Source organism: Ornithodoros turicata, chromosome 1 (assembly GCF_037126465.1).
Source record: "Ornithodoros turicata isolate Travis chromosome 1, ASM3712646v1, whole genome shotgun sequence".
Classification (NCBI taxonomy): Eukaryota; Metazoa; Arthropoda; class Arachnida; order Ixodida; family Argasidae; genus Ornithodoros; species Ornithodoros turicata.
The window spans coordinates 163,977,734-164,004,100 of NC_088201.1; the positions used below are offsets into that span (position 1 = coordinate 163,977,734).

Genomic DNA, 26,367 nt, shown 5'->3' on the forward strand with positions numbered 1-26,367 from the left:
AACATATGGTATAGCAAGTTGTATTTCCAAATACCTTGACACGCTAAACCTGGACAACTCGGTTGATCTAAGTTGCCAGAAGGGTGCAAGTGCCAAAATCAGTCGAATTGCAAGGGGAATCATCCCTCTCGTCAGCTGCTGCAGGAGGTCGGACTGCTCTGTCAGCCAGACCTGCACGCTGAAGCAGAAACCTTATGTAGTGAACCTGTGTTTAAAATTTATTTGCCGTATTATGTAACATACATCTCGACTCAAGTCCCAGTACAAAACTTGAAAAGTAACCTCTGTCACTGCAGGAAGTATATAATAACGCTGGAATTTGAAGTATTGTGTCTTCTGCGGCGTTTTGACTCTCGAGAATGAAAACATTCGCACTAGCTGTGCGGGACTCCCTCCAGGGAAGAAAATTGCGCAACAAAGCAAAATGTTTCCCAAAGGCTTCCCTTGCACAGATGGTTGACACTTCGCAATGTGCATTTTTTCCCACTTGATCACCGCCTTCACTATTGTCCCCGTACAGCTCAGAGTTACTTCGCAGTCTGGGTTACTGGGTTACAGAGTAATTTCTCAGTCTACTCCAGCACTGTGGGCGTCTGTGCAGTAACTGTCTGAGACCCGACAGCAAATGCAGTATATATAGCCCACATGTCGGAGTCATAAATATAATTTATCATTCAGTTTCGGTAACTTCGTCACGGCGGTATGAAGTGTCCTTGGCATACAGCGCGTACATTGAAAGTACAGAGAGGTCAACATAAGTCTGTGCACTATACTGTTGAGTAATTAAGTGTACAATGCCCATGATGATTACACTAGAGCGGAATTGTATTACCTCAGCATTTTAAATAACGTCTACATCAGAAAGTCAAAGCATATCATTTAACTTCAAAAGCAAAATAACATGATGCGCCAAAAAATTAAGTGTTCAAGGTCACAAAAATTACTCATAGATAGATTGTACCTCAACTACTCACTCGAGGAGCGCTTTTGTTGTGATACTGGAGTAGATGTATGATGTCGACTTTGGGGGATTACCATAATGCAAAGATATACAATCCTGTGCACTGCATACCTCTCTGGCTGATCGCATATGAAGCAATCATCAGTCTCCTCTGGACGTGAGGTATATGCTGCTGGGCTTTGTGTTGAAGTACTGGATCTTTGGTAGACGCTCTGTTCACGCCCTGCTAGGGGTCTTTAGCTCCGCGACATCGCATTGTATTTTGCGTTACATGGCGCCGTGGCTTAGGTGGTTAAAGCGCCTGTCTAGTAAACAGGAGATCGAGGGTTCGACTCCCTCCGGTGCCTAACTGTCCCATCATTGTCGTGTTTATGTTACAGGTTTCGTAGACTATCTTGTTCACGCCCTGATAGGGATCGTTAGCTCTGTGACGTCGCATTGTATTTTGCCTTCCATGGCGCCGTGGCTAAGGGATTCTGCTTCCGGACTTCAACAGTGTCGGACGCGTAAACATGAGCTCTGCTGGAGTAGGGCTAACGGCTAGGCCTAGCCGGGTGACAGAGAACAAAGGAACTTCATCAGCATACTTGACTATACTTACCTTACCAACAGGTATCTCTTCTTTGAATACTTTATTTCTACACGCTGATCCAAAAGCAAGGCCGTACAACGTGGATCATTTTGGTGAAGCACTGAAAGACATAGTAAAGAAAGAAGACGTGGCTACGTTCGGCGTGTTTCAGTATAACCATGTTTGGATGATACGGTTTCACAACGGAGCGGAGAAGGAGAGACTGCTGTCGAGAAAAGAACTGGTAGTGAAAGAAAAGCGCTGTGTCATCGTCGACCCGAACAAAAGGGATGTATGTATCAAGTTGCACTGGGTCTCTGGTAATACCAGTGATGAAGAAATTCGCAAAGCAATGACAACATATGGACACGTAACGGAAATAATAAGAGAGAAGTGGAAGAGTTCGTTTTTTGAAGGAGTAGAATCAACAACCAGATTGATAACGCTCCGACTGAAAGACGGTGGAACCGTAGATGGATTGCCCCACCTGATGCAAATTGCCGGATCCCGAGTGTTGCTGGCTGTCAGTGGCAGACCACCCTTGTGCTTGAAATGCAAGCAGCTAGGACACATCCGAAGGCAGTGTCACACTCCTTGGTGTAGGACGTGCAGGAAGTACGGGCACGAAGATGAGGAATGCGTAGCCACATATGCATCGAGAGTGAGGCAACCGCAACCAGAGCAGATTGAAGAGCACATAATGGACGTGGAGGAAACAGAAAGAACAAGTCAATTGACGGAGACAGATAAAAAGGGCGAGCAGCAACAATCAGGCGTCGGAAGCGCTGAAACACCGCAGAAAAAATCGAACGAAGGTTCGACCGATGTGTACAGCCCCAAGGTTATCTCTTCTGGTTCACCAGAAGGGTCGAAGGGTACGCTAGCTGGTGGTTCTCAAGAAACAGAAAACATGGGTATGGTGGCTGTGAATGAAAGGAAGAAAAGAAAAACAGAAGGTCAAGAACCCAGTATGCCGCAGCTGGACGAAGTGGGAGCATCGAGACTTGAGGATATGGACTTTTTGACTGCTAAATAGCCGACGGGTAAAATGTGATGCAAGTGTGGAACGAGTAAGTCGGCTGCTTTCTTCACAATTAGATGAGTGCAAATAATATAACCGTGGCTACACTAAATGTAAGGGGGTTGAATGCAAGGAAAAAACAGTACCAACTGAAGCGTTTCTTGGAACAATATTCATATATTGATGTCCTTGCTATTCAAGAAACTAAAATAAGCACAGAAGAAGAAACCACAAGATTGGTCAATTACTTGTTTCATAAAGACTATGACGTAGTAGCCAGCCACGCCGTGGGTCATTCAGCCGGATGCATCCTATTGTTGAAGAAAAGCGAACGTCTTATTCCCGTATCGTACATTACTGATATTACAGGGAGAATAGCTTGTCTTGATATTCAAATCGACCGGTGTGCTTGGAGGATTGTATGCCTTTATGCACCTAATGATGTGCGCGAAAGGAAAGTGTTCTTCGAAGAGATGGCGCAACTCCCAGTAAACCAAATATGTCCCAAGGATATCCTGGGGAAGAACTGAATTTGACATTTGTATATCCCAGGGATGTTCGTGAACGTCCCGTTTACGTCCGTGCGACGTCCCTGGGAACAGACTTTCTTCCTCATTTTGCAGTCCGGGGGACATCCTATGAACGTCTCCGTTGGATATCTGGATGTGAATGGGACGTTTACCGTTTCATATCAAATTAGCTTGTATGCTGAGCACTATGCATTATTATTCAGTTTTTGTTATCTGTCCACGTTTTAGAAATTGTTTTGGATAAATAATCGACATCTTTTATTTGAGAGCGGTATGCAACCGCTGTATATAGCTATGGATACAGCACCTATCGGCAACGCCACGTGACCTTGCGTATCCCATTGTTGTTATGGGAGACCGGTTGCACTCGCACATACACACATATGTAATATCGAGTGAGCACTACCTACGGAGGCCTGTGGTGGCCTCTTTTGGCGTACTGGATGGAGCATATACTGAAATGAGACTTGTAGGAGTACGTTCAGTAAGTGTACAGCGCGGTGAACTACGATTGTAACGGTGAAGACGTCTTGGGAACTAATTAGTTCGTGTGCCAACAACGCCGAAGCATAACCGTTGATACTTCTGGCGTCCCTTTCTCACAAACATTGTGTTTTTAATTCAAACTATCTTCCATGATGTGATTGCTCTGCAAATAATGGTCTAAACCCAAAATGTTTCTCGCTTTGCTTACGTCACTCCAGTAAGCGTCACGTGTCCCAGATATGTGCGCAAAATGCAACGCGGTGGGGCAATTCGTTTTACATCCTGCAGATGTCCCTGGGAGATACAATGTCGGACGATTTTCATTGTCACATTGTGGACGTCCAAATAACGTCTGGTGGACTTCCTGGACATAGGTGACGTGTGAGACTTTTCTGGGACGTCCCTGGGATATTTCTGGTTTACTGGGCTCATCAACAGTACCGAAAATATCATGTTATTAGGGGATTTTAACTGTACGCTAAAGGACTCTGACAGAAGTGGTAATCGCATGCAAGTCGACGCAAGCACTCTCACGCTAGCGGGCATTTTGGAGAGCCATAACATGAGAGATGTTTTCGATGACGTTGAAAATAAGGACACCCTCTTTACGCACTTCCAGAATGGCTCACATTCTAGATTGGACCGAATATATATGAAGTGGGAACGAAGAACGACCGTAACCAGATATGAAACACACCCGGTTTATTTTAGTGACCACTGCATGGTTCTAGCCACTTTAGGGGAAGTACGGAACCCCTCCGGGACAGGAAGTAACCGATGGCAATTGTGTAAGCTGAATTGCAGACTTTTGGAAGACGACGGATTCGTAAATTTCGTAAAGGACGGAATTGTGGACATTGTGACTGCAGGGAGTTCTTGGTCTTCAGCGTGGGAAGCCGTCAAGCTGAAACTGCGAGGTTTCGCTGTGGAAAGATCCAATGTAATCTCATATGCACGTAAAGGGCGCGAGGAAGAATTGAAGAAGCGGATGAATGAAGTGGTTAAGCTGGAATCTCTAAAGCCAGGAGAATTTCAACAAGAGATGGAAGAAATTAAATTGGAACTAAATCTCCTTAACGAAAGGAAATATGAAGGTGCTCGGATCAGGTCGAGAATGCGCCTGTTTGCACCGGACGAAATCCCCCGCAAGACGTATGTTTATAAAGAGAGGAAACAAGGAAAACTTAAGAAGATAGAGGCTATAGAACATGAAGGAAATTTAATAACAGGCGAAAGTGAAATAGAACGAATTTTTGTACGCCTCTATAAGGACCTCATAGGCACGGCTCACGCAACGCAAATAAATGCGGAGGACAAATTAAAAACTCTTCAACTGCCTGCTCTCACTGAGGGCCAACGTCAATCACTTGAAGGACCCATCACCAGGGACGAAGTACTCAGCGCCATTCGATCACTATCCAGGAATAAGACACCAGGACCAGATGGCATCAGTGGCGAATTTTATCACAAGTTCAGCGAACATATGGGGTCTATTCTTTGGAATGTGTTCCTGGAAGCTGAAGAAATGGAACCTTTTCGCCTTCCTTTCGTCGTACTCACACTGTGTTAATTCCAAAGAAGATAACGGCAGGGAAGACACCGGGCGTATCAGACTACCGCCCAATAACACTTTGTAATGTTGATTACAAAGTGTACGCCAAAGTACTTGCTGCAAGGATTCAAACAGTGATAAAGACCGTTGTTGGAGAGCATCAGGTGTGTGCGATAAAGGGCTGGAACATCCAAACGAACATTCACGTGCTACGCACTATCCTAGATATTGCAAGGACAGATGGGGATCAAGTAGGTGTAGTTCAAATAGACTTATCTCAAGCATTCGACAGCGTGGATCATACTTATCTGTTTTGTACATTGAAAGAAGTAGGGTTTGGTGAAATGTTTATGAGAAGACTAAAATTATGTTATCAGAACGTGTCAACTAAGCTAATTTTAAATGGTCATTGTTCAGGCCCAATGTTCTTGAGATCCTCGGTAAGGCAGGGATGCCCCCTATCTCCATTACTGTTTGCCGTATACCTAGAACCCCTTTGCAAGGCTATTGTGGGTTGTAAAAATATTAGAGGATTTACAATGGACAATGCAGAAGTAAAAGTGCTAGCGTACGCGGACGATATTGCTGTTGTGGTGGAGAACAAGCAAAGTGTTAATGCATTGTTTAGCATTATTGAGGACTTCTGTCGCATATCTGGTGCGCGTATCAATAGGAAAAAATCCCTTGGGATATGGGGAGGTCAATGGGGCAGCACCCCAACTACGTACGCAGGCATATCGTGGGATACTGTGCCAGGAATGTACCTCGGAGCTCCACTGGGAGACAGTAAAAATACGAATTCTATGTGGTCTCAAGTTGCCGGCAAGCTCCGCAAGCAAACCTCTGTGTTGAAGCAAAGTGTGTTTTCTGTCTTCCAGCGTAGTAGTATATGCAGTGTTTTCATGTTGGCACGGATTGTGTACCTTGCATGTACTGCAGTCTTCGCGTGCCAATATTCAAAGAATCCACAGGATTTTGGCAACGTTTGTGTGGAATTCTTCTTTTGAATCGATGACGCGTGACAACTTGTTTAAAGCGGCGCAGGATGGAGGGTTAGGGCTACCACATATGTTTGTGAAGCAGCTTGTCATGAGAATCGTATTCTACAGAACAAAAACGAACGCGTTACTGGAGCATGTAAAACAAAGCATAGCATTAGAACACTTACCATACATAACAGTGGCAACAAAAACCAGACATGTTTCATTGAATGGTTTTTACAGAGAGGTTGTCGAGAGTGTGAAAAGTGCGAAAAGAACTGTCGAACATGAAACTGGCCGCGAAGTATCGCGGATACACTCCACCGTGGCTCACGCTTTTCTGTGAAAAGCTTCTTCCCTGTGTACATATCCCACGCCTTGTATAAATTTACATTGTCATCATCATAGAAGTGTTATTTTGAAATGAATGAAATAAAAGTTAAAAAAAAAGCGCCGTGGCTAAGGTGCTTAAAGCGCCTGTCTCGTAAACAGGAGATCCAGGGTTCTACTCCCTCCGATGCTTAAGTGTCCCATCATTGTGGTGTGTACGTTACAGTTTTGGTAGACTCTAATGTTGAAGCCCAGCTAGGAATCGTTAGCTCCGCGACATCGCATTCTATTTTGGCTTCAATGGCGCCGTGGCTTAGGTGGTTAAAACGCCTGGTTAGTAAACAGGAGATCCAGTGTTCGACTCCCTCCGGTGCCTAACTGTCCAATCATGGTGTTGTGAATCGATAGAAAGTCACTCGAAAAACCCATGTTCCTTCGTCACCAAAACGTCAACGTCTCTTTTTGTTCTCTTCCTCTTTCTCGCGGTTCCTTAGAAAACTACGGAAAGAAATATTTCCGCAACATCCTCCCCCCGAGATGAGTGAATTAAACAACTCATCTCTCCGCACATTCTAAAGGGAACAGTAACTGCACTGGTCGGCGGGTTACGTGTCCGGAGGGTAGCCTTATAGTACAGGAGCGAACTCGCCCGTCCCTGCCTTTATGCAACTCGGCTACTCTGACCAACTTCCACAGATGACGAGGGACCTTGTCTTCATGCAAGAGTGCGATGTCCCCGTTGTGTATGCAGTCCTGCTGGTGTCTCCCTTCAGGCGAGAAAGTATGCGCGGACCTCAATTCCAATAAGTATTCCCGTTTCCATCGTTGCCAAAATTGGTCGGCCATTTTCTGGAGATGTCTCCATCGGTCTCGCAGTATGACGCAATTCGACAGAGGTCTTTGTATAGGAGGCAACGCGGGTAGAGCTGTAAGCGTGCGTCCAATGAGAAGATGCGCGGGAGTCAACGCAGTCGGTTCGTCTGGGGTCGAAGGTAGGAAAGTGAGGGGGCGAGAATTACAAACGGCCTCGGTCTCGTGTAGAAGGGTAGTTAGTTCTTCGAAGGTGAGCCGCTGACGTCCGATAACTCTTCGAAGACTCTGTTTAACCGTTCTGACCATTCTTTCCCACCAACCTCCCCACCAAGCCGCACGCTCTGTAATGTATTTCCAATGCACGCGATTGGTGGAGGCGAAGTCTTGGGTTGTCTGACATCTGATGACATCCCATAACTTGCGCATGTCACGGTCTGCTCTCTTAAACGTGAGGGCGTTATCGGTATAGACCGTCGATGGCAGTCCTCGACGTGAGATGAACCGTCGGAATGCCATGACGAAGGAGGTGGACGTGAGATCAGAAACCAACTCTAGGTGAATGGCTCTCGTCGTGGCGCAGGTAAAGAGTGCTATGTATGACTTTACGGACGTATCACCAATCTTTACGTAAACTGGGCCTGCGAAGTCTATACCAGTTACAGAAAATGGGTGACTGCGAAGTACGCGGTCTGCTGGAAGAGGTGCAGTCGGTGCCGTTGCACTCTTTACATGGAAACGTGCGCATGATTTGCAGGTTAGCATAATGTGTTTCACCAGTTGTCTAGCTCGCGTAATCCACCACCTTTGTCGGAGTTCTGTTAGAGTTGCTTGTACTCCTCCATGCAGAATTCGGCGGTGAGCTGATTCGGCGATGAGTCTAGTTAGGGTGTGTTCTTTGGGCAGAAGAACAGGGTGCTTAATGTCTTCAGGGTCGTCGGTGTACTGGAGCCTTCCAGTAAGTCGTAAAAGGCCCGGTTCATCCAGAAACGGTTTGAGCTGATACAATTTTGATGTCTTTGGGAGATCCAAACCTTGAGTGAGTGTGTGGACTTCTTCCAGGTAGGACTCGTGTTGGGCCTGTTTAACCCATACCAGCTCGGCCTTCTCCATCTCCTCTGTTATAAGCGGACCCTCGACTTGATTCGTTCGTTGACAGTTTGCAACAAAACGCAGGATCCAGGCGGTGACTCGTAAAGTTCGTGTGTAGTTGCTATACTTGTTCAGCTCGAACAATGGGGGTTTCGTCGTGGCCGTGTGGACTACAACGACAGCTTTTGCCGCCTTCTCTTCTTCGAGTACTTGTAGGTCCGTTGTTGCCGTCCGGGTACCTGCTGGCGGCCATAATGACTGTGCTTCAGCTAGCCAACTTGGTCCTAGAAACCACAGCCGGGACTCAGCCATGGCAGAAACGGTAAGACCTCTTGTCAAGGCGTCAGCTGGGTTGGATACGCCCGGACAGTGTCGCCAATGTGATGGATCGCTTTTTTCTTGTATTTCCATCACTCGGTTCTTGACGAAGGGTTTCCATTTGCTGGCATTTCCCTTTATCCAACAAAGTACAATGCTGGAGTCTGTCCAGTATGTGGCCACATCCGTTATCGTTGGTAAGGAGTCGCACACTAGTTTGGCGATACGCACTCCTATCACAGCTCCCATCAGTTCCAGCCGTGGAAGCGTAAGTTTCTTGAGGGGCGCTACACGACTTTTCGCAAACACTAGTCCCACTTTAATGTTTCCTTTTGCGTCAACCACTCTCAAGAAAGCGCAGGCTCCATAGGCTTGCGGACTTGCATCGGAAAAAATGTGAAGTTCTGTGGAATAGTCGCTTTCTTCACCAGGTAGCAAACACCGCTCCAGGGAAATACTGTGAAGCTTCGGTAGATCAGCACACCAGGAGTCCCATTCTTTAGATATGTCCGCTGGCAACGGAGCGTCCCAGTCGAGGCCTCTTTCCCATAGCCGTTGAAATAAAATCTTTACTCTTATCGTGTATGGAGAAAGAAAGCCAAGCGGGTCAAAGATTTTTGCAGATGTTTGCAAGACACTGCGCTTAGTCGACTTGGCCGCTATGATGGTATCTAGGAGGTGTTCTCCGGAGAACTTGAGGTGGTCAGTCGACTTATTCCATACGATGCCAAGAACCCTGCTGTCCTCCGTTTCACACAACCGCCTCTCAGCGTTATGGTCTTCTCTGCTAAACTGCTCAAAGGTCGTCTGAAGTTCAGAGGAGTTTGACGCGAATTTAGTCAGTTTCATACCTGCCTTTTGCAGTATGCGTCGTGCACTGCTGACTATCCGCTGTGCCTCTTCCAACTTGTTGGCACCCGTAAGTAAATCGTCCACATAGAAGGAGTTTATCAGCGTATGGGCGATATCTTCTTCGGATCCTGTAGTGCACCTCAGGTGATGTTGAAGGGTAGCGCTGAGTAGGAAAGGGCTCGCGGTTGTACCAAACGGCACCCTAGTCATCCTCCAGACTTCAAGCGGTGGAAGCGTGGATCCTCGTAGGGGTGCGGTGGTAAACCACAGAAAGCGTAAGGCATCTCTGTCGGCTGGATTGATGCCAACTTGCAGAAAGGCTTTCTGTATGTCTGCAGTAACAGCGATCGTGTGCATACGGAAACGCAGCAAAATCGGAACCAGGTCAGAGTTCAATTTGGGGCCTTTTTCGAGGTGGTCGTTCAAAGACGTAGCACCTGGACCATGCGAGGAGGCGTCGAAGACTACCCGTACTCTGGTCGAGGTGGATCCATTGCGGATTACGGCTCGGTGAGGCATGTAGTACGTGTAGCGAGATTCTGGTGAATCGCCAACCACTCTCTCTGCGTGCCCGTTCTCTATATAACTTCGTATGGCCTCATCATACTCAATCACCTGGTCATTACATTGCAGCCGTCTTACCAGACCTCGCAATCGGGATTTTGCCAACTCTAAGTTGTCTGCCATTTGAATGGTACCAGCTTTCCAAGGAAGTGTTACCTCGTATCGGCCATCTTTCATAGTTAACTGTCGCTGAAATTCTTCCAGGATCGACGCGTTGTGTTCTACGTTTGAAGTATCTGCATCTGTTATGCCGATGCTGTCCAATTCCCAGAATCGTTTAAGTACGTCTGACTCTTGATGTTGTGTCCCTCCAACGCGGAGTACGCATACGGCTGTCGTGGTCTCCTTAGAGAGGCGACAGTCCAGAGTCGCTGGGCCTTGGAATGTCCATCCAAAGACCGTGGAAATAGCCACAAACTTCTCATTTCTGTCACATCGCTTCAGTTCACCGGTTAGGAGCTTCCACATCTGATCGCAGCCAATCAGGAGACTTATCCCGACCTCTGATGGGACGTTCCAGTGCACCAGCTCGTCGGCGATGAACACGTTGTCGCAACGAATTGACTGTACAAATTCGTTGTCTTCAGGCGTAGCCGTAAGGTCTTTGCAAATAAAGGGTACCGTCAGAGCTTCAATGCTGTACTCTTGTGGGCCGTACTGACTGCGTAACCCGAGCTTCACAATCTTCACTGTAGTTGGCGTTGTGTGTGTGTTGTTTGCAAAGGTGTTTATCTGCAGAGTGGTTTCCCCCACAGTCGTCAACTTAAGTTTCGTGGCCACGTCCTCTCGAATGAAGGTGCGCTGGCTCCCTCCGTCGATGATGCCTCGAATATAAGCTGCGTTTTGGTCGGAGGTTGCCCAAGCACGGAATGTCTGCAGCAATACGCTGGTGTCCTCTTGAGCCGGCACACTGTGGCTGTGGGTTGCCATCATGTTGGTCGTACCCATCGAACTGGGTTCTGTTGAGGCGCTCTGAGATGACTGTGACGGGTCGCACAACGACGACGCGTGTCGCCTCCCACAGTGGCTGCAACTTATCCTCGATCGACAGTCCTTGGATCTATGACCTCTCTTGGTACAGCGGTAGCAGCGCATATCCTTTGCCAGCTTGCTTCGTTTCTCTGCTAGGGGCATGGAGCACTGGCAGTGTGGCGCATCGTGGTCAACTGCGTTGCAGAAGAAGCACTTGGGTACTGCCTGTGCGCTGCTCTGTAGTACTGCTCCCGTAGAGGTAAGGTTGCTACCTTTAGCTCTGGGCGTTCTGTGAAAAGTTGTAGTCGTACGTTGTGGCGTTGGGAAAAGCTGAGGTGTGCTTGCACGATCCTTTACACCAGAGCGTTCACGACTCTCTATTTCGATGCGAAGAAAGTTCAAGACTTTGGTCAACTCGCTGCTTGTTGTCGTATCCACCCTACTCGACGGATGTTCGTCGACCTGTGCGCTCTGAGTATTCGCTGTAGGCTCCTCTAAAACAGTTCCATATCGAGCCAGCCGGTGATATTCGACGACCAACTCCGACGGCAACGCTGATAACAGTATGTCCACCATCATCGAGGCATAGCTCGCACTGGAAACACCGAGGGAGCGTAGTCCACGTATGTTATTCTGAACGTCGTCGTACATCGTTCGTAGTCCGCGCACATCGTTCGCCGATTTGACGGCAGCCAAGTTCCGTAGCTTTGCTAAATGTTCTCTCTCGATGCGACACTTGTTACCAAAGCGTTGCTTTAGGATTTCGAGGGCGTCATCGTAGCAGGACTCTGACGCCTGCAGACCCATGATAGCGGAAGCAGCCGACCCACGCACTAACGATCTCAGGTACTGAAACTTCTCAGTCTTGGAGAGGTTCGGGTTATCATGCACGGTGGTCTTGTACTGCTCCCAAAAGGGCTGCCACTGAGTTAACTCACCCGCGAATGACTGTAGTTGAAGCTTTGGTAATTTCACACCAGTGCGTGGTCTCTCAGCGTCTGACGTCGGTCTCGGAAACGACGGGGCCACTTGCGTTGCGGCCTGCTCCGAAATCTGAATTTCGGCCATCCTCGTTTGCAGTTCGGCTATGGCGTTGTGGGCTTGGTCTTCGTAGCTGAACATCGTTGCGTATTCTTCCTCCAGGTCGTCGTTTGGTATCAACGGCTCTATTTCCTTGTTAATTTGCCGTAGTTCGTTGTCGTTAGCCACGAGTCTATTTAGTAGCCCGGTGAGTGTAGCCTTGGAGACGTTCACGTCGCTTCGTAGCTCTGCCACCTCGTTTACCACCTTTGTGATCTGCGTTCGGCGGGCGGCACGTTTGTGCTTGAGACGGTCCATCTTGACTGTAGTGCAGTCCGTTATTCCCGGGTTTCGGCACCAATTATGTTGTGAATCGATAGAAAGTCACTCGAAAAACCCATGTTCCTTCGTCACCAAAACGTCAACGTCTCTTTTTGTTCTCTTCCTCTTTCTCGCGGTTCCTTAGAAAACTACGGAAAGAAATATTTCCGCAACAATGGGTCGTGTTTATGTTGCAGTTTTGGCAAGACTCTCTTGTTCACGCCGTGCTAGGGATCGTTGGCTCCACCACATCGCATTGTATTTTGCCTTCCATGGCGCCGTGGCTTAGGTGGTTAAAGCGCCTGTCTAGTAAACAGGAGATCGAGGGTTCCACTCCCTCCGGTGCCTAACTGTCCCATCATTGTCGTGTTTATGTTGCAGTTTTGGTAGAGACTCTTGTTAACGCCGTGCTAGGGATCGTTAGCTCCGCGAAATCGCGTGGTATTTTGCCTTCCATGGCGCCGTGGCTAAGGTGGTTAAAGCGCCTGTCTAGTAAACAGGAGATCGAGGGTTCGACTCCCTCTGGTGCCTAACTGTCCCATCATTGTTGTGTTTATGTTGCAGTTTTGGTAGACTCTCTGGTTCACGCCGTGCTAGGGATCGTTAGCTCCGCCACATCGCATTGTATTTTGCCTTCCATGGCGCTGTGGCATAGGTGGTTAAAGCGCCTGTCTAGTAAACGGGAGATCGAGGGTTCGATTCCCTCCGGTGCCTAACTGTCCCGTCATTGTCGTGTTCATGTTGCAGTTTTGGTAGACTCTCTTGTTCACGCCGTGCTAGGGATCGTTAGCTCCGCCACATCGCATTGTATTTTGCTTTCCATGGCGCCGTGGCTTAGGTGGTTAAAGCGCCTGTCTAGTAAACAGGAGATCGAGGGTTCCACTCCCTCCGGTGCCTAACTGTCCCATCATTGTCGTGTTTATGTTGCAGTTTTGGTAGACTCTCTCGTTCACGCCGTGCTAGGGATCGTTAGCTCCGCGAAATCGCGTTGTATTTTGCCTTCCATGGCGCCGTGGCTAAGGTGGTTAACGCGCCTGTCTAGTAAACAGGAGATCGAGGGTTCGACTCCCTCTGGTGCCTAACTGTCCCATCATTGTTGTGTTTATGTTTCAGTTTTGGTAGACTCTTTGGTTCACGCCGTGCTAGGGATCGTTAGCTCCGCCACATCGCATTGTATTTTTCCTTCCATGGCGCTGTGACATAGGTGGTTAAAGCGCCTGTCTAGTAAACAGGAGATCGAGGGTTCGATTCCCTCCGATGCCTAACTGTCCCATCATTGTCGTGTTCATGTTGCAGTTTTGGTAGACTCTCTTGTTCACGCCCTGCTAGGGATCGTTAGCTCCTCGAAATCGCATTGTATTTTGCCTTCCATGGCGCCGTGGCTGACGTAGTTAAAGCGCCTGTCTAGTAAACAGGAGATCGAGTGTTCCACTCCCTCCCGTGCCTAACTGTCTCATCATTGTCGTGTATATGTTGCAGTTTTGGTAGACTCTCTTGTTCACGCCGTGCTAGGGATCGCTAGCTCCGCGAAATCGCGTTGTATTTTGTCTTCCATGGCGCCGTCGCTAACGTGGTTAAAGCGCCTGTCTAGTAAACAGGAGATCAATTGTTCGACTCCCTCCGGTGCCTAACTGTCCCATCATTGTCGTGTTTATGTTGCAGTTTTGGTAGACTCTCTTGTTCACGCCGTTCTAGGGATCGTTAGTTCCGCCACATCACATTGTATTTCGCCTTCCATGGCGCCGTGGCTTAGGTGGTTAAAGGGCCTATGTAGATAACAGGAGATCGAGTGTTCGACTCCCTCCGGTGCCTAACTGTCCCGTCATTGTCGTGTTTATGTTGCAGTTTCGGTAGACTCTCTTGTTCACGCCCTGCTAGGGTTCGTTAGCTCCGCGAAATCGCGTTGTATTTTACCTTCCATGGCGCCGTTGCTAAGGTGGTTAAAGCGCCTGTCTAGTAAACAGGAGATCGAGGGTTTGACTCCCTCCGGTGCCTAACTGTCCCATTTTTGTCGTGTTTATGTTGCCGTTTTGGTAGACTGTCTTGTTCACGTCCTGCTAGGGATCGTTAGCTCGGCGACATCGCGTTGTATTTTGCCTTCCATGGCGCCGTGGCTAAGGTGGTTAAAGCGCTTGTCTAGTAAACATGAGATCGGGGGTTCGACTGCCTCCGGTGCCTAACTGTCCCATCATTGTCGTGTTCATGTTGCGGTTTTGGTAGACTCTCTTGTTCACGCTCTGCTAGGGATCGTTAGCTCCGCGAAATCGCATTACATTTTGCCTTCCATGGCGCCGTGGCTAAGGGGGGTGCTACCCCTCAAATATATCTAGACGTAAAATGGCAAGCAACGTATCCCACATATCTTGGAGTACCTCTAGAAATGAGCAGAAACTCGAACGCCCTGTGGTCGGATGTAAAGCATAAAGTGAAGAAGCGTGCTTTGATGTGGAAGCAGCGACAGATATCTATTTTTGAAAAAGCCAATGTATGCAATGTATTTCTCGTTGCAAAACTAGTGTACTTGCTTCAAGTGCTCCAGTGCAGTCGGAAAAAAGTGCAGGAGTTTCACCGCATTTTCGCGACGCTTATTTGGGGCTCAATCTTTGAACCTATGAGCGTGAAAACCTGTTCAAGAAAGTGAAAGACGGTGGCGTAGGTCTCCAGCACTTGTTTATCAAGCAAATACTGATGCAATTAACTTTCTTTAGGGAAATCAAGCATCCCCTACTAGAGGAGATGAAACGATATATTGGGTACAACTATTTACCCCAGTACACTGTAGCGATTCACCTGGAACATAGGCAGCTGAGTGGATTTTATAGGGAAGTTGTGGATAGCATCAGGTTCTTAGGTGCGAGGTTTTCTGCAGAGTACATCTTCACGGTGTCAAAGAAAAAACTATACCAGGATTTGACGGATGTTTTATTCCCTGTGCCACTGTACAGGCACGTGCCGGATGAGTGGCCAGGAAAGGATATCTTACTGAGAGTTAAGAGGATGCAAATAAGAGCAAAGTTGAAAACGTTCTCTTTCAAGCTACACTCAAACATGCTGCCCGTGAAAGTATGGCTTCAAGATAAATGCTTCTTTGTTCCCTGGAACACAAACTGTCGGCTCTGCAAGGTGCCAGAAACGATAGAACACGTTTTTCTAGACTGCACTGAAGCACAATTTTTCTGGGATGACCTAAATCAGAAACTCAGAAAAGTACTCCGATTAGATCCGTATACGATACGCTTTTTGCCGTTGCACCCCGAGGAAACCTTCCGGTATGATATTATATGTATTGTTGGCATGTTTTCCTTGTGGAAACTAAAAATGATGGATAGAAACGAGGAACCTCTGATTCCTCCTCTGCTTATCTTTCACCAGGAGATGACACGCATGAAAAGTGTCCTGGGTTATACGGAACATGTACCGGAATGGCTTCACATATGCTTCTATACGAAGCCCGTCAATATTGACCGTGCATAATGAATGTACTAGTATGTTACTTGTAGCAAAGGGACATGTGCTCTGAGGTAGAACACATCTGTGTAAATAGCACATTTTAAGTAATAAAAAGTGGAAAAAAAAGCGCCGTGGCTAAGGTGGTTAAAGCGCCTGTCTAGTAAACAGGAGATCGAGTGTTCGACTCCCTCCGTTGCCTCACTGTCCCATCATTGTCGTGTTTATGTTGCAGTTTTGGTAGACTCTCTTGTTCGCGCCCTCCTAGGGATCGTTAGCTCCGCGACATCGCATTGTATTTTGCCTTCCATGGCGCTTGGCTAAGGTGGTTAAAGCGCCTGTCTAGTAAACAGGAGATCGAGGGTTCGACTCCCTCCGGTGCCCAACTGTCCCATCATTGTCGTGTTTATGTTGCAGTTTTGGTAGACTCTCTTGTTCACGCCCTGCTAGGGATCGTTAGCTCCGCCAAATCGCCTTGTATTTTGTCTTCCATGGCGCCGTGGCTACAATTCTACTTCCGGATGCGGTAGCATACGGACGTGATTACTGACGTGATACTGTCGTGATACGGACGTGATACTGTCATGAGCTCGTCGCGAGCGGTTTCAACGGCTAGGCCTAGCCGGGATGGACAGGGAACAACAACGGACCATGGATACAAGGTTATACTATCGACGATACCTCTAGGCAACGTGTCACTTAACACGCTTTTGCTGCACGCTGACCCGATGGGAAGACCTTACAACGTGGACCACTTCGGTAACGCACTGAAAGATATTGTTTCTAAAGAAGAAATCGCCGGGTTCGGGGCGTATCAGTTCAACCACATATGGGCAATAACACTTCATACAATTGTTCAGAAGGAAAACTGCTGGCTCGCCAAGAAGTCATCGTAAAAGGGCGTACGTGTATGATATTTGACCCAAACAAGAAAGAAATTAACATTCGGATACATTGGATACCGATTCATATCCCCAATGAAGATGTTGTACGCGCATTGCAGCCATTTGGCACCGTGAAGCAAGTCGAGCGCGTCAAGTGGAAAACCAGTTTTTTTGAAGGCATTGAAACCACAACGCGTGTTGCTGAGGTCGAAATGAAATCAGGAATCACAGCGGACGATGTTCCGCACCTGATGAACATTTCAGGTTGTCAAGTTCTGCTCGCCATATCTGGAAGACCGCCGCTTTGTCTCAAGTGTAAGAAGGTTGGCCATATTAGGAAGCAATGTCAAACGCCCTGGTGCAAAGCCTGTCGTACTTTTGGGCACGTGGAAGACGAATGTGTCAGCACCTATGCTTCAAAGCTACGGAGCTCCAGACATGGAACGACGGAGTATTTTACAGAGGACATAGCAGATGACCCGGAAACAGCATCAGAAAAGAAGGATGCAGAGGACATGGCACCTGTAGACGACGTGAATGAAGCAAGTACGGGAGATGTGACAGCAGAGAGTAATCAAGAACCGGAAAAAGACGCCAGTGAGGAAACAACGAAACGACGAAAGTCTAGATTCAATGTATCTGAAGGATGTGCAGAAAGTGGACAGCAACAGCGTGATATTACGGATACAAAAAAATGTGAGAGTGTCCCTGTTAGCAAAGCAAAGAGAATGAAGCCGGAAAGCAAGACCGTTGGTGGTCCAGGGCCCGTGGAGGTGGGGCAGTCAATGCTAGAAGACATGAACTTTACTGATATTTGAATTGGACTATGTGCTGCAAAAGGATGCCTGACCTTCTGAAATATTTAGAGGTAAGATAAAACCCGTCATGGTAATATGGGAGATGTAACCAATTCCTCAGTGCAATGAAGGGAAGGCAATTAAGAGTTGCAACACTTAATGTCCGGGGACTTTCTGGGAGGAAGAAACAGTATCAGCTAAGAAGGTACCTAGATACGTGTCCTGTGATAGATGTGTTGGCGTTACTAGAAACCAAGATTAGTACTGATGAGGGACCAAAGAACTACTGGAAAAATTTTTCCTGTCAGAGTACGAAGCTGTTGTTAGTCACTCCGTTGAACGGTCAGGAGGTTGTTTATTGTTGGTTAGAAAGTCAGTGGATTACGAACCAGTATTTGACGTTACGGATAGCAATGGCCGTATGGCTTTACTGGATATTGCGTTTGATGACGAAGTGTGGCGACTAATGCGCATTTACGCATCAAACGATGATAAAGAGAGAGAGACATTTTTTGTTATTTACAAAAGTACATAGAAACAGATCGTACTACAGTCGTGCTTGGTGATTTCAACTGTGTTCTCAACGCGAAAGACAGAAGCCATGGAAGATCACATCATGATAGGAGTGTGGATGTACTGAGAAATATTGTGAGTTTGTGCAACATGGTGGATATTGCAGAATGTGTGAAAGAACCGATGAGGTATACGCACTACCAAAGGGGCAGCGACGCACGACTTGATCGTATACATGTGTCGGGGCAAAAGCGCAACGGAGTTAGTAGGTACAGTGTATTACCCGTCCATTTTAGTGATCACTGTATGGTTCTTGCAACGCTTGGTGATGTGGCAGATAAGATAAGAAACTTTGGGTGGCAACAGTGGAAGCTCAACAACGAACTGTTAGAAGATGAAAACTTTAACTACTTTGTAAAACAGCTCATTGTACAGATGAAACATTCGGAGCAAGCGTATGGTATACAGTGGGAAATTGCGAAACAGAAAGTGCGCGAATCGGCCATTGAAAGATGCAGTATAACGTCATATCAAAAGAAGTATGAAGAAAACATATTGAAGAAAAGATTGTGCACTCTGATCAAGATGGAATCTGAGATGCCAGGATAATTCTTGGAAGATATTCAGGATACAAAGCTCGGGCTCAGTCTTATCGAAGAAAGCAAGTGTCAGGGCGCCATGATAAGAGCAAGGTCACAAAGATTCTTGCCGGATGAGCGGCCAAGCAAATATTTTCACCAGAAAGAAAGAATGCATTCCGTTCGGAACAAGATTACTGAAATAAGTGACGGTGGACGGAAGGTTGATACGCAGAAGGACATAGAAGAATGTTTCTGGAATTATTATAATGCTCTGTTGGGAAATGCGCGCCCAGCTGGGGATGGGATGGCTCAGGAACGAATTAGTGAGTTGATGCCGCAACTAGATGACCAAGAGAAGGAAGAACTAGAGGCGCCGATTTCAGAAGACGAAGTTCGTCAAGCCATCAAAGCCCTGCAGCACAATCGGTCACCCGGGCCCGATGGTATCAGCGCCGAGTTCTACAAGAAACATGTTGACTTGCTGAGTGCGGTGCTAGTGAAGGTATTTAGTGAGGCTGAGGCTAACAACATTCTACCGTACTCAATGGTACGTTCAAGTACAGTGCTTATCCCAAAGGAAATCCCTGACGGATTCGTTCCATAAGTGACAGATTTCAGACCGATAGCCCTCACCAACGTCGACTACAAAATATTCGCCAAAGTCAGTGCAGCAAGGATGCAGAAAGTAATGCCAAAACTAGTGGGCGAACATCAAACCTGTGCTATACAGGGACGTAGTATTCAAAGCAATATACATGTGGCAAGGACGGTACTGGACAGATGCAGACTAGAAGGAGACCAGGCAGCTATGATGCAGTTCGACCTGTCCAAAGCGTTCGATCGGGTGAATCACTCATTTCTGTTTTCCATCCTTGAAGCAGTGAATATGGGCCCTATCTTCATAAACAGGATACGCTTGTCTTACGCAATGGCTGAGACTCGCCTGGTCATCAATAAAATCGTGAGCAAACCTATTGCACTGCAGAATTCAGTACGTCAAGGCTGCCCCATGTCCCCACTTCTGTTTGACTTATACTTAGAACCCCTGTGCCGAGACATAAACAAGTGTACTGACGTGCACGGTTATACACTTGGCAGCACAGAGATAAAGACGGTTGCTTATGCTGATGACCTGGCCGTGTTCGTCGTCGATAAGAAAAGCGTTGCCAAAGTCATGGAAATTGTCGAAGGGTACTGTGAAGCATCAGGGGCACAACTAAACAAGGATAAATCTGTCGGTGTATGGGCAGGCGAGTGGGGATCCAAGCCGAAGGAATATGAGGGCATGACATGGCAGACAAGCCTACCAAAGTATTTGGGGGCGCCTTTGGAGGATACCATCAATACGAACCATGTGTGGAAGACGGTAGCGGACAAGGTGCGTAAGCAGGCTTTCACGTGGAAACCAAGCGAATTGTCTATATTTCAGCGAGCAAAAGTCTGCAATATCTTTCTGGTTGCCAGGGTTGTGTATTTACTGCATGTTCTCCCGTGTGCTCGCAAGAACATTCATGTGCTTCACAGGATTTTTGCAACTTTGATATGGTGTTCCAAATTTGAGCCAACGCGACGAGAAAACCTGTTCAAAAGTGCTATAGGCGGTGGACTCAAACTACATCATTTGTTTGTAAAACAGATTGTTATGAGACTGTTCTTTCTCAGGAACGCTTCCCATTCTGTCTTGAGAACCATGTTACAGTGTGTGATTGGAGAGCACCTGCCATGCATAGCGGTTTCTGTAGTGAAACTGAAGACTAAACTTCGTGGATTTTATAGTGAGGTTGTAGGATGTGTTAAGTTTTTGCTTTGTAGATATTCTGTGCAATATGTTTTTGAAGTTCCCTTCCATGGCACCGTGCCTTAGGTGGTTAAGGCGCCTGTCTAGTAAACAGGAGGTCCAAGGTTTGACTCCCTCTGGTGCCTATCTGTCCCATGATTGTCGTATTTATGTTACGGTTTTGGTAGACTCTCTTGTTCACTCCCTGCTAGGGGTCGTTAGGTCCGTGACGTCGCATTGTATTTTTGCCTTCCATGGCGCCGTTGCTTAGCTGGTAAAACGCTTTACTGGGACACGATATCCAGTACCTTTGCTCCTCCACTACATCGCCAATTAAGCGGGAACACGGTAGGGATGGATACATTGAAGCGAATTCGCCAGCTGCCAGTAGCTACGGGGACAAAGGACTTCTTTGTTCGTTTCCATTGTGAAGTCCTCCCAGTGAGAAAGTGGGTGATGGGGAAAGGCTTCTTTGTGCCGAACAATGGGAAATGCGATGTCTGTGGCCACGACGAAACACTAAGGCATGTTTTCTCCGATTCCAGAACGGCGCTGCTCTTCTGGAGTGGCCTCTGTGTGTCGCTGGAGATTACGGCGGACTTCACGTACGAAAACCTCAAGTTTCTTCCCCATGACCCAAGCGCCGAACTTCTCAGTGTGATCGCAGTGACAGGACTACACCGGTTACGTACCTGAAAGAGAAGTATCGCAGTTTGCATCGCATCGGAACAAACGCTTGAGTCAAGATATCGCCCTAAACACCATTGTGGAATGTGTCAAGGACTGATTGGTTGATGCTACCCGACACCTGTGCCATCTACGAGTCACTGGCATTATATAAGCTGCAACAGATACGACGACACCTACTTCAGCAGCGGCAGCGTTTGCGTCTGCTTGCCTGACCTTTCTGTACATTGCAGGACCTGTTTTACCAGCGTGATATCGAGTTTGCATCGCATCGGAACAAACGCTTGAGTCAAGATATCGCCCTAAACACCATTGTGGAATGTGTCAAGAACTGATTGGTTGATGCTACACGACACCTGTGCCATCTACGAGTCACTGGCATTATATAAGCTGCAACAGATACGACGACACCTACTTCAGCAGCGGCAGCGTTTGCGTCTGCTTGCCTGACCTTTCTGTACATTGCAGGACCTGTTTTACCAGCGTGATATCGAGTTTGCATCGCATCGGAACAAACGCTTGAGTCAAGATATCGCCCTAAACACCATTGTGGAATGTGTCAAGAACTGATTGGTTGATGCTACACGACACCTGTGCCATCTACGAGTCACTGGCATTATATAAGCTGCAACAGATACGACGACACCTACTTCAGCAGCGGCAGCGTTCGCCTCTGCTTGCCTGACCTTTCTGTACATTGCAGGTTTGTACAAACTTCTCGATTTTCTGTATAGACATATGTAATTTTGCCACTGCTGCTGCTGCTGAACTATATTGTTTTTGTTGCACTGCTGAGTGAAGGCCACTATGTCTACAAAAGAACTAGGGAAAATGTTAGAAGATTTACGGAAGGATATACGTAAGGACATCAAAGTGGAAGTGAAGGAAGTAAAAGAAACATTAGAGCGTGAAGTACGTAAGGAAATTAGAGAAATGAAAACAGCGCTCGAATTCATTAATGAGGCTTTTGAGACTTTGAAAACTGACATGAAAGCTGTCCAAGTTGAAAATGATGCCTTAAGGCTAGAAAATGCTAGGCTCCTGGAAAGGCAGTCGAGTATGCAGGCAGATATGAAGTCTCTTACTGTAAGAACTCTCCAACTAGAGCAATATTCACGAAATGCGAACCTAGAAATAGAAGGCATCCCATATCAAACGGGTGAAAGCGTAACGAAGCTGATACAAAGCATTGGTGCCATTGCAAATGAACCCATCGAAGTCCATGATATAGCAGCATGTCACAGAGTTTCTGTTAAATCAAGGGACAGCACACAAAAAAACATTATTGTTCAATTTGAGAGTCGTGCGAAACGTGACAAAGTATTACAGAAAACAAAAAAACTTAGACTGAAATGCTCCGATTTAGGTATTCCTTTAGACTGTCCCATATATGTCAATGAACGTTTGTGTGCAACACTTAAGCAGTTGCTAGGAAAGACAATTGCTCGCAAAAATGAAAAGAAATGGATATATGCATGGGTGACAAATGGCAAAATATTTTCTAGAAAGGATAGCACGTCATCTGCCCTACAGATTGCTCATGATGACGATTTGGCAAAAATTGAATAAATTCTATGACTGTTATGATGTCATATACCTGTTTTTCTTGTATCTGATATGTACCTACCTCATGAAATTTCTGAATTATGTGCGCCAATGGATTGTCTGAAGTGCCTCCACTTGAATGTACAATCGCTGAATAATAAGACTGATCAGCTATCAGAACTATTTCTGAGTTTCAGTTTTCGCTTTGACGTAATCATGTTCAGTGAAACATGGGGTACGGAAACTAACTGCCCAATGAACATTGAAGGATACAGAGCTTTTTATGTGAATAGAACAGGAAGGAGGGGGGGGTGGCGTGGCTATGTACATAATAGAAAGCATAGAAGGTGAAATCGTACCAGATTTGACAACATGTACGCCTAATTTTGAAGCCTTAGTTTTGCGGAATGATAATAATATTCTGGCCACAGTGTATAGGCCTCCAAACGGTTGTTTTGTAGATTTTCTTTCTTACTTAGATCAATTATTGTACTACGTTAATCGAAACAAATACTGCCTATGTATGGGTGGTGATATTAATGTAAATCTTCTTGAATCGACACGCCATCGGCGTAACCTCATTAATACCCTATCTTCTCATGCCGCACGGAATGTCATAACTGACCCAACTCGAGTTAACGCGCAGTCTGCTTCCCTGATTGACTTATTTATTACAAACTGCGAATCAGACGTGCATGCCGGAACTATTATCGCAGATATTAGTGATCATTTACCGATTTTTGCATTTCTCAATATCCGCACACAGCGCAATAATAGAATAAGGACTGGATATTATTACCAGGATATTAATGCCCATTCTTTAGAACGATTTAGAGTCGATGTACTGGAAGCAGACTGGTCTTTCATATACAGTGAAAATGACCCAAGCGTTGTATATAACAGCCTAAGAAGTGAGTTTATTGCGATATATAACAAACATTTTCCCTTGAAGGAGTTTAGACGAGCGCACAAAGCGCGTAAACCATGGATGACATCAGAATTGATCAGGATGTCTCGCCGGAAACGAACACTTTATAGGACATTCCTGGCGACAAGGGAGAACAGTGATCTTATAGCATTCAAGCAATATAGGAACCATGTCAACTCAGTGTTACGCAAAGCTAAGGAGGAGTATTACCACCGGCTATTTAATAAGTCATTGTTAAACAAACCTGACAAGATATGGAAAAACATCAAACGCATCACTGGTACAACCAAGGAGAAGGAGTCAATAAGTTGCATGTACGTCGACGGCAAAGTGGTGTCTGGCAAGTCGCTAGCTGACGCATTTAATTCATTTTTCGTTAATTTGACAGAGTCACAAGCTTCATCCTCGGAAATTACGTTACACTCCAATATAAGGGAATCCTTATTCTTGGAACCCACTACATCCACGGAGGTCATCTCTGTTTTTATTTCTGTTAATAACAGTAAGAGTATAGATTTTGATGGGCTCCAAGTGAAACCGCTTAAGTACGTCATTGATATTTTAGCTTCATATCTTACACATATCTTTAACATGATATTAGTAACTGGTATATTTCCTGAAAGCATGCAAATTGCGAAAGTGTCCCTAATACACAAAGGCGGAGAGAAAGATAATATGACCAATTACAGACCGGTCTCTATACTTCCCATTTTCTCAAAAGGTTTAGAGAAGATAATTCACAAACGGCTAATGGGTTTTTTGGACAAACATAAGTTGCTATCTAACGCCCAGCATGGCTTCAGGAAAGGTATGTCAACCGAGTTAGCTTTACTGAATCTAAAGGAAACCATTTTAAGTAATTTTGAGAGAAAATGCATAGTGCTGGGAATGTTTATTGATTTCTCGAAGGCATTTGACCGTATTGACCATGATATATTACTAAAGAAGTTATATAAATACGGCGTGAGAGGAAATGCACTTGAACTTTTTCGAACATACCTAAGCAATCGAAAACAATGCGTGCAAATTGACTCTGCAATCTCGGACCTCCAAAGGGTAACTGCTGGTGTGCCTCAGGGTAGCATCTTAGGCCCCCTTTTATTTAATTTATATCTTAACGATATTGTTAATATCGATAGTGTAGCGTCTTTCGTTATTTATGCTGACGATGTGAGTATTCTCCTATCAGGGTGTAATGCAAATGAATTAATACAAAAGGGCAACGTCATTCTTAAACACCTCCAGTCGTGGGCCTTCAAAAATAATTTCACAATAAACTACAATAAGACAAAAGCTATGATATTCCGACCCATTAATAAACGAGTAGAATGCGACGCTCAACTTACAATTAGCTCCAAGTGTATAGAGATCGTGAGTAACTTCAAACTCTTAGGCGTATATTTTTCAGACACTATGTCTTGGGATTACCACTACCAACACGTACAATCTAAAATTTCCGCAGTGGTTGGAATCTTGTATAGGCATTACTATTTACCTATGCAGGTTAAACTTACATTATATAATTCATTGTTCTTGTCTCATATTCAATATTGCCATCTAGTATGGGGTACGTCAAGTAAAAGGAATATACATGCCTTGTTTCTTTTACAGAAAAGGGCAGTTCGTGCGATCGTAAATGCCGAATATTATACAAGCACAAAACAATTTTTTCTTGAACTATCCCTCACTAAAATACCCGATATGTATGAGTATCGTTTGATTATGACATATAGACGCTCCCACCTTCAGAACAATGCTCCTTTCTGCAATCTACAGGTTTTCCCGCTCATTTTAATCCATTGATCACTCAATTTAATCCAAGCGCTACCCAGTATAATCCAGTGGTGAACCAAATTAATCCAGACACCAACCAATTTAATCCAAGCGCTACCCAATTTAATCCAAGCAACACTTGTAAATGTATTCCGTATGTATTCAGTCATGTCATGACAGAGACTTTCATGATTTCGCCAATGTGTCATGAGTTTATGAGTACTGATTCAACAACCCAGGGGATTTTGCAGTGTCATGGGGTGTTTTATGACTTCTTTTTGTCATTATGATATTTCATGACTGTTTTCATGTTGTGTGCCATGAATATTTTTATGGGACTGCCACTGCTTCAAACAGTGTCATACAGTGTTTTATGACTACGGAACGGTCATTACGGCATTCAATGACTATTTTCATGACTTGTGCCATGAATAAGTTTTATGGGACTACTGCTGCTTGAACCAGTGTCATGCAGTGTTTTATGACTACCGACGGTCAGTACGACATTTCATTACTATTTTCATGATCTCTGCCATGAATCGATTTTATGGGAAACTGCTGCTTCAAACACCATGATACAACGTTTTATAACTACCGATGGTCATTATGACATGCCATGACTATTTTCATGATATGTGACATGAATGAATTTTCTGGGACTACCGCTGCTTCAAACAGTGTCATGCAGTGTTTTATGACCACCTACGGTCATTATGACATTCCATGACTATTTTCATGACATGTGCCATGAATCGATTTTATGGGACTACTGCTGCTTCAAACAGTGTCATGCAGTGTTTCATGACTACCGATGGTCATTATGACATGCCATGACTATTTTCATGATATGTGCCATGAATCGATTTTATGGGACTACTGCTTCTTCAAACAGCATCATACGTTTTATAACTACCGATGGTCATTATGACATGCCATGACTATTTTCATGATATGTGCCATGAACCGGTTTCACGGGACTACTGCTGCTTCAAACAGTGTCATGCAGTGTTTTATGACCACCTACGGTCATTATGACATTCCATGACTATTTTCAT

General features: G+C 45.8%; 1 protein-coding gene and 4 non-coding genes across 5 annotated transcripts in view; 4 read left to right on the forward strand and 1 right to left on the reverse strand.

Moving 5' to 3' along the window:
* The window catches only part of LOC135372362 (uncharacterized), a 218,150-nt gene that overhangs the window by 108,775 nt on the left and 83,008 nt on the right, over window positions 1-26,367 (reverse strand). The window lies entirely within an intron of this gene.
* Trnat-agu (transfer RNA threonine (anticodon AGU)) lies at window positions 1,235-1,308 on the forward strand. Its single transcript has one exon. It is a non-coding gene; the product is annotated as a tRNA-Thr (tRNA).
* On the forward strand, window positions 12,655-12,728 carry Trnat-agu (transfer RNA threonine (anticodon AGU)). The gene has a single exon. It is a non-coding gene; the product is annotated as a tRNA-Thr (tRNA).
* On the forward strand, window positions 12,838-12,911 carry Trnat-agu (transfer RNA threonine (anticodon AGU)). The gene has a single exon. It is a non-coding gene; the product is annotated as a tRNA-Thr (tRNA).
* On the forward strand, window positions 13,204-13,277 carry Trnat-agu (transfer RNA threonine (anticodon AGU)). The gene has a single exon. It is a non-coding gene; the product is annotated as a tRNA-Thr (tRNA).